Source organism: Cebus imitator, unplaced genomic scaffold (genome assembly GCF_001604975.1).
Source record: "Cebus imitator isolate Cc_AM_T3 unplaced genomic scaffold, Cebus_imitator-1.0 Scaffold8, whole genome shotgun sequence".
In the NCBI taxonomy this organism is placed as follows: Eukaryota; Metazoa; Chordata; class Mammalia; order Primates; family Cebidae; genus Cebus; species Cebus imitator.
Window position 1 is genome coordinate 10,412,897 of NW_016107323.1, and position 7,590 is coordinate 10,420,486.

At 48.3% G+C, this 7,590-nt stretch overlaps 1 non-coding gene across 1 annotated transcript; it reads right to left on the minus strand.

The window, feature by feature from the left end:
• Positions 1-445: 445 nt before the first annotated feature.
• Positions 446-552, minus strand: LOC119473484. The gene has a single exon (XR_005202701.1). It is a non-coding gene; the product is annotated as a U6 spliceosomal RNA (small nuclear RNA).
• Between the last annotated feature and the right edge of the window lie 7,038 nt (positions 553-7,590).

The following is a 7,590-nucleotide window of genomic DNA, read 5'->3' on the forward strand; positions in this document are numbered from 1 at the left end:
CCTCCTGAGTAGCTGGGATTACAGGCACGTGCCACCATGCCCAGCTGTTTTGTATTTTTAGTAGAGATGGGGCTTCACCATGTTGACCAGGATGGTCTCGATCTCTTGACCTCGTGATCCACCCGCCTCAGCCTCCCAAAGTGCTGGGATTACAGGCTTGAGCCACCACGCCCGGCTGGAGTAGTTATTCTTTATCCCTTTACATTCTTAGTAAACTTGCTTTCACTTTATGGAATCACCCTGAATTTGTTCTTGCGTGAGATCCGAGAACCCTCTCTTGGGGTCTGGATCGGGACCCATTTTCTGTAATAAAAATGCTTGAATTACAGGTGTGAGCCACCACATCCAGCCTTTTTTTTTTTTTTTTTTATATTTAATTTTTTTTTTTTTTTTTTTTTTTCCCCGTTTTTTTCTTTAAGGGTGTTGAATATTGGCCCCCACTCTCAAAAATATAGAACGCTTCACAAATTTGCATGTCATCCTTGCACAGGGGCCATTCTAATAATTTCTGTATTGTTTCAATTTTAGTATGTGTGCTGCCGAAGGGGGTACATAGCATCACTTTTAAAAGAATGTGGCAAAAAAATCAAGACTGAGCAGTCCGTGATATACTGATGGATGTATTAGTATCTCCCCCTATTTCCAGTTTCCCAGCCTCCTGGGGAAGCTCTGTTCATCCTGCCTTTTCTTCTGTTGGGGGGATGGGGGACTGGGAGGAGGTGGGCGTGGGGACTGGGCCTGGGGTCCTTGAGGCTGCAGTGTGTTCTCCCAGGCCACGCCTATCTGCAGCACTTCCACCATTAGCACACATCTAATCCTCCCATCTCTCGCCCTCAGGGTAGAACCTCTTGCTCATCACGGGCAGGACCCAGGCCCAACGCCAAGCATTCAAGTCCCTTCAGCATCCAGCCCTGGCACACCTTTCTGAAGTCGTCTTTCACCCCCACCTCCACCTCCCGCCCAGAAGTGCTCCCTGTTCCCTGAACCTGTCGGCCTCTTGCTCACATCCACCTGCCTCTGCTCTTCTGAGCCCCCTGCCCTGATGACACCCTACCTCTTTTCCACCTGACAAACTCTTACGTTGTCAGGCTCAGCTCTGAGGTCACCGCCATTAGATGTTCTTCCACCCTTCTCCCCACCCCTCCACAGGGCCATGGGGCTCCCCACCTTCAGAGCATGCCTCTCACTCCCACCTCTGGGGCAGGTGACATTGCGATCCATAGCATGATGTGTTTGGAATCGCAGTACATCAGGTTTCTATATGACCTTCTATAAACACTGAGAGCCTCTCTCTGAGCTTTAGTTTCCCTCTTGGAGAAATGGGGGTGATACTAGTACCAACTTCCTGAGGTCCTTCCAGATGTTTTTTCTGATCTTTTTTGAGAAAAGGTCTCCCTCTGTCACCCAAGCTGGAGTGCAGTGGCATGATCTTGACTCACTGCCTCCTTGACCTTCCGGGCTCAAGCGATCCTTCCACCTCAGCCTCCCAAGTAGCTGGGATTACAGTCATGCTGTACCTACAAAATGAACACCTAGTTTTGTTCATTTTTTGTAGAGACGAGATCTCACTGTGTTGCCCAGGCTGGTCCTGAACTTCTGGGCTCATGCAATCACCTGCCTTGGCCTCCCAAAGTGCTGGGATTACAGGCGTGAGCCACCGTGCCTGGCTAAAACAGGACACTGTGAAAAGCCCTAAACCCCATGCTGCATGCTGACTAAACACTCCCTCAGTGAAAGGGTTTGTTGTCCCTGTTAATTATTCCCATCGTTGGTTGGATGTGGTTGCTCATGACTATAATCCCAGCACTTTGGGAGGCCAAGGTGGGCAGATCGCCGGAGGTCAGGAGTTCGAGACCAGCTTGGCCAACGTGGTGAAAACCCGTCTCTACTAAAAAACACCAAAATTAGCCAGGCATGGTGGCACAAGCCTGCAATCTCAGCCATTTGGAAAGCTGAGGCACGAGAATCGCTTGAACCTGGGATGTGAAGGCTGCAGTGAGCCGAAATTGTGCCACTGCACTCCAGCCTGGGCGACAGTGAGACTCCATCTCAGAGAAAAACAAAAAAATAAAAATGATTCCATTGTTACCACAATGCATTAACTTACCTTTCTGGTCCCCCACAGGCCAGGAGCACCTCGAAGCAGCACCAGGCCAGGTTCATCCCGTGTCCCGGCCACTAGCACAGGGGTGTTCACAGCTAGTGTCTGTGTGTCACAATCTCCAAGCCTGCTCTGGGGTCAGCTTTTCCCCAGGTCACCTGCTGCTTGGGAAGTTACTCCAGAATTGCTGAGTTTGAAACAAAAGGCCTTCCCTAAAAAGCCTGACCCTGGTAGCTAGGGTGAGGCTTAGAGATCACCATTCTAGGTCATCAGAGCTGGTGGCTTACTACATCTGTGTCCCCCAGGACTGGGATAGCAGGAGGCAAGGGTGTTGGCGGAGAGTATGAGTGTCTGTGGAGAGACCTCTGGAAAGATCCAGGTGGGGAGAGGAACCCTTGGGGACAGAGAAGGGAGATAGATGGGGCTGGGTAGCCCCTGGTTCACCCCTACTCTGGTGGACAGTGGTTAGGGCCTATTCCCCAGGCTGAGAAAGGCCATTTTGACATTGTAGGAGCAGCCTCAGAAGTCATCCAGATCCAAGTTCAAATCCCAGCTCTGCCCTTTACTGGTTATTTGATCTTGGATGAGTTATTTCATCTTTTTGAGTCTCAGTTCCTTACCTAGAAAATGGGGAATAAAACACCACATATAGCCCACTCATCGGGCTGTGGTGAGGATTGAGATTTTACATGTAGGCATGCACAGTGGTTCACACCTGTAATTTTCCAGCACTTTGGGAGGCTGAAGTGGGAGGATCACTTGAGGCCAGCAGTGTGAGACCAGCCTGGGCAACATAGCAAGACCCTCTCTCTACTATTACAATTTTACAGAACAAGGAGATTATATAATAAAACCCATGGCATAGTGCCTGGCATTTGTTAAAGTTGAATAAATGGAAGCTGCTATTATTATTGTTTATTATTATTACTGAGGGTAAAAGGAGCTGACACAGTGTCTGGCAGAGGGTAGGTTAAATGTCAGTTTACTGCTTGAGCGCAGAAGGTCGAGGCTGCAATGAACTCTGATTGTGCCACTGCGCTCCAGCCTAGGTGATAGCGCTCTCTCAAAAAAAAAAAAAAAAAAAAGTTGAGAAGGATTTTGTGCTTGTATCGGTTACCTACTGCTGCATAACAAAACATGCCAAAATGTAGAGGCCTAATACAATAGCATTTCATTATCTGTCACGGTTTCCATGGATCAAAAATTTGGGAAGTCAGGAGGCCAGGGTGGGAAGATCACTAGACCTTAAAACAACATAGGGTGGCTCACACCTATAATCCCAGCACTTTGGGAGGCCAAGGAGGGTGAATCACCTGAGGTCAGGAGTTCGAGATCAGCCTGGCCAACATGGTGAAACCCCATTTCTACTAAAAATACAAAAATTAATGGGGTGTGGTGGTGGGTGCCTGTAATCCCAGCTACTCAGGAAGCTGAGGCAGGAGAATCACTTGAACCCAGGAAGAGGAGGTTGGAGTGATAGAGACCGCACCACTACACTCCAGCATGGGCAACAAGAGTGAAACTCTGTCTCAAAAACAAACAAACAAACAACAACAACAACCAAACAACAACATAGGGAGATCTTATCTCTTATATATTTTTTAAAATCCAAAGAAATCAGGGAAGGGCTCAGCTAGGCAGTTCTGGCGCAGGTCTCTTCTTTGGTTGCCTTGCTGTTTCTCCTTCTTCCTGTTGTCTCAGGGCTTCTGCATGGGATCGTTCCATGCCAGCTGGTTTCCAGGCTTCCTTAGAGCATGGCAGTCCCAGGGCAGATGCACTGCTTATATGGCATCTCAGGGTGCCAGCGCTGGGGTTCCAGGAATCAGCCATTTAACATCCTGTTTCAATGACATTAAAACTACGCAAAGTGGCTGGGAGCGGTGGCTCACGCCTGTAATCCCAGCACTTTGGGAGGCCAAGGCGAGTGGATCACCTGAGGTCAGGAGTTCGAGACTAGATTGGTAAACATGGGGAAACCCCATCTCTGTTAAAAATACAAAAAATTAGCCGGGTGTGGTGGCAGGTGCCTGTAATCCCAGCTACTTGGGGGGCTGAGGCGGGAGAATTGCTTGAACCTGGGAGGCAGAGGTTGCAGTGCAGTGAGATTGCGTCACTGCACTCCAGCCTGGGCAACAGAGCAAAACTCTGTCTCACATAAAGAAAGAAAGAAAGAAAAAAATATTAGCCGGGTGTGGTGGCACGTGCCTGTAATTCCAGCTACTCAGGAGGCTGAGACAGGAGAATCACTTGAAACTGGGAGGTGGAGTTTGCAGTGAGCTGAGATCACTGGGTGCAGTGGCACAAGCCTATAGTCCCAGCTTACTAGGGAGACTGAAGGAGGAGGATAGCTTAAGCCCAGGAGTTCAAGGCCAGTTGGGGCAAAATAATTGAGACCCCCATCTCTTAAAAAAAGACACAAAGTATATATAATAAGTAAAAAAAAAATTAAAAAAACAAAAAAAACCCATTTGAGACTCATTTATACAGTATAATCCCAAGTGTGTGTGTGTACATATTTTTTTAGTTTTTTGAGAGGAGGCCTCAAGCCTCCCAAGCCATCCTCCTACCTCAGCCTCCCAAGTAGCTGGAATTACAGGCACCCACCACCATGCCTAGCTAATTTTGGTATTTTTAGTAGAGACGGGGTTTCACCATGTTGGCCAGGCTGGTCTCGAACTCCTGGCATCCAGTGATCTGTCTGCCTTGGCCTCCCAAAGTGCTGGATTACAGATGCGAGCCGCCACACCTGGCCCAAAAATAAATTTCTAAGGGGCCCCGCAACCATCTGAATGGACTTCCTTCTTGGCCAGGGTGCTTTTAAAATTTAACCTGAGAGACTAGTTCAGTCCATGATGGGAAGCAGGGGTTGTACAGGCCTCATTGTACGGTCCGTGGTGGGATGGTGGGGAGTGGGGTTGGACGGGCCTCATTGTACGGTCCGTGGTGGGATGGTGGGGAGTGGGGTTGGATGGGCCTCATTGTACGGTCCATGGTGGGATGGTGGGGAGTGGGGTTGGACGGGCCTCATTGTACGGTCCGTGGTGGGATGGTGGGGAGTGGGGTTGGACCGGCCTCATTATACCTCTCCAGCAGTAACTTCAACAGAGACCTTAAATCTGATAAGAAGCATTTACAGTCTGTTCTCTCTGAAACCAGCTATCTGGAGCCTTCATTTGCCTGATAAAACTGATCTCCACAACCTTTTATCACAAACCAGACATTTTCTCTCTATTGATTCCAGGTCTTCATATTTTTTAAATTTTATATTTGAGACCAAGTCGCTCTGTCTCCCAGGCTGGAGTGCAGTGGTGCGATCTCAGCTCACTGTCAACTCCGCCCCCTAGATCAAGTGATTCTCCTGCCTCAGCCTCCCAAGTCGCTGGGACTACAGGCGAGCGGCCTTTTTGTATTTTTAGTAGAGATGGGTTTCACCATGTTGGCCAGTCTGGTCTCTAACTCCTGACCTCAGGTGATCCACCCACCTTGGCCTCCCAAAGCACTGGGATTACAGGTGTGAGCCACTGTGCCAAGTGGCTCACATTATTGCCAAATACAAATAATTTTTGCCAAATACAATTATTTGCCAAATACAAATAATTTTTGTATTTGTATCAAAAATACAAAAGTTAGCCGGGCATGGTGGCGCATGCCTGTAATCCCAGCTACTCAGGAGGCTGAGGCAGGAGAATCACTTGAACCTGGGAGGCGAAAGATGCAGTGAGCCGAGATTTTGTGACAGAGAGAGACTCCAGCTTGGGTGACAGAGAGAGACTCTGTCTCAAAAAAAAAAAAAAGAGCCGGGCGTGGCGGCTGACGCCTGTAATCCTAACACTTTGGGAGGCTGAGGTGGGTGGATCACCTGAGGTCAGGAGTTCAAGACCAGCCTGGCCATCATGGTGAAACCCCATCTTTAAAAAATAAAAAATTTAAAAAATTTTAAAAATAAAATAAAATAAATAATTAAGTCTCTGGATGAACTAAACCCAGGTTCACTACTCACCTCAGTTTGATCTTGGGCAAGTCACATGTCCTCTTGTCCATCTTTAAATAGGACTAGGGATTTCCTGGGTCTCTCGGGTTTTTGTGAAGATTAAATGAGGAAGTACACCTGAGGTCCTGGACACATACGTGCTCAATAGATAGAGGTTAGATATCGTCCTCGGGGGCTGAATCTACAGGAACACAGATTGCTCAGCGGTCAGACACAGCACACCCTGGATGACTGGTCACATGTGAGGCACAGCAATGACCACAGGGGGTGATATGATCTGAAGGAAGGGAGGGTCAAAGGCCATGCACTGGGGCAATGCTGTCACAGCAGTGGGACCCACTTAGCATTGACTAGGCAGGTGCTGATGAGGGTTTGCCTATGTACGGTTTGGCTGTGTGCCCGCCCAAAATCTCACCTTGAATTGTAATCCCCATGATCCCCATGTGTCAAAGGAGAGACCAGGTGGAGGTAACTGAATCGTGGGGGGGGTTTCCCCATGCTGTTCTCGTGATAGTGAGTGAGTTCCCATGACACCTGATCATTTTATAAGCATTTGGTAGATCCTCCTGCATTCATTTCTCCTTCTTGCTGCCCTGTGAAAAGGTGCCTTCTGCCATGATTTTAAGTTTCCTGAGGCCTCCCCAGCTGTGCGGAACTGTGAATTTAAACCTCTTTTCTTTATAAATTACCCAAGTCTCTCGCAGTTCTTTATAGCAGTATGAAAACAAACTAATACAGGGTGTTTTCTGCCTGGGGAGCTCTATCTTCTCAGCCGTCCTGATGGCCTTGGATGGTGGGGACCTGAAAAACTGGCTGGAAGTGAGGGGTGGCCATTTACAAGGGCTGGGAAAGGAGGTAGACAGGCCAAGATCCTGAAACTTGAAGTCCACTCTTTGTGGCTGCAAGCATGCTGAAAGTCTAAGGAGGCAGCACTAGGGAGCAGTGTGGAGAGGCTCGGAGAGGGAAGGTCACTTGCCCAAGGTCACACAACCAGCAAATAACAGAGCTGGATTTAGAACCCAGTCCTGTCTGACTCTACAACTCTATGCTCCTGTTGAAGTCAAAATAAAAATATTGTGGTGATTCTGAATTTAACATTTTATTTGGGAAGCAAGAATTCAAATGTGGAACACACACACAGATTGAGTGGTCTTCAGTGTGTCTGAAGAACAAAGAGAAGGTTGGATGTTTTATAAAAAGGAGAAAGGGGCAGGTCACGGTGGCTCATGTCTAATTTCAGTGGTATGGGAGGCCTAGACGGGAGGATCACTTGAGCCCAGGAGTTTGAGACCAGCCTGATCAACTCAGTGAGACCCCACTCTACCAAAAATAAAAATAAAAATAAATTAGCCAGGCACGGTGGTACATGCCTGTAGTCTCAGCTATTTGGGAGGCTGAAGGAGGAGGATCACTTGTGCCCAGGAGGTTGAGGCTACTGTAAGCTATGATCATACCACTGCTGTTCAGCCTGGGCAGTAGAGCAAGACCCTGTCTCAAA